At 36.5% G+C, this 969-nt stretch overlaps 1 long non-coding RNA gene across 1 annotated transcript in view; it reads left to right on the top strand.

Annotated features, from left to right (window-relative positions):
• Positions 1-969, top strand: part of LOC103726566 — a 9384-nt gene continuing 8415 nt past the window's right edge. Inside the window, exon 1 of the long non-coding RNA XR_606905.2 lies at positions 1-62. This is a non-coding gene — a long non-coding RNA (uncharacterized LOC103726566). The remainder of the gene's footprint in view (positions 63-969) is intronic.

The raw sequence follows: 969 nt of genomic DNA, 5'->3' as shown, positions 1-969 counted from the left end.
TTCTCAGAAGAATCTCTACAGAGATGTGATGCTGGAAACCTGCAGGAACTTAATCTTTATAGGTAAAAATATCATCTTCAGTTCCCTTATCATATTAAGGAACAAGCATTTCTTGAAATTGATGCTCCTCTGTGATTTAGAATATTGAAATGAAAGATTGTGGTGTATAAATCAGGCATGGTTCATATATACTAAAGCTACAAACTAAGTTTTCAGTAATTTCTAATTCACCAAATTTTTCTTCAACTGCATTTTAGAAAACAGTTATGAAGATGAGAATAATAAAGACCATTGTAAAAGTTCTGGAAAAAATCTAAGGTAATTTGAAAACAATATAAGGACATTTTCTTTGAAGAAATTTTCAAAAAGAATTATATTTGGTTTTATATTTGTGTGTGTTTGTGTGTGTGTGTGTGTCCGCCTTTCTGTCTTTCTTTACAAACCTATGTGCATGTGCAAAAGGAGGTCAGAAGAAGTTGTTTGACTCATGGAATTGGAATTACGGAGGATGTGTGCTGCCTGTCTTGGGTGCTGGCAACCAAGCTAAGGACGGCTGAAAACACAGAAAGTGTAGTTACCCTTTGAGCCAAGTCTTCTCCACCCCCCCCCCCATTAAAAGTACTTTTCTGTGGGTCTTTACAAACCTATGTGCATGTGCAAAAGGAGGTCAGAAGAAGTTGTTTGACTCATGGAATTGGAATTACGGAGGATGTGTGCTGCCTGTCTTGGGTGCTGGCAACCAAGCTAAGGACGGCTGAAAACACAGAAAGTGTAGTTACCCTTTGAGCCAAGTCTTCTCCACCCCCCCCCCCATTAAAAGTACTTTTCTGTGGGGATTTATGAATAAATAATGCACACATCTTTGTATTTTTTTAATTATTAGGAAATTAAACATGTAGTTCAATTTAAAAATCCTATTCAGTGTTTGTAGAGCATTTCACATCCAAATGGTACTAGGAACTTACATTA

This window comes from Nannospalax galili, unplaced genomic scaffold (assembly GCF_000622305.1).
Source record: "Nannospalax galili isolate Female #2095 unplaced genomic scaffold, S.galili_v1.0 scaffold3669, whole genome shotgun sequence".
NCBI lineage: Eukaryota > Metazoa > Chordata > Mammalia > Rodentia > Spalacidae > Nannospalax > Nannospalax galili.
Note: the sequence above shows the minus strand (reverse complement) of the source record. Positions and strands in the feature narration are given on the sequence as shown.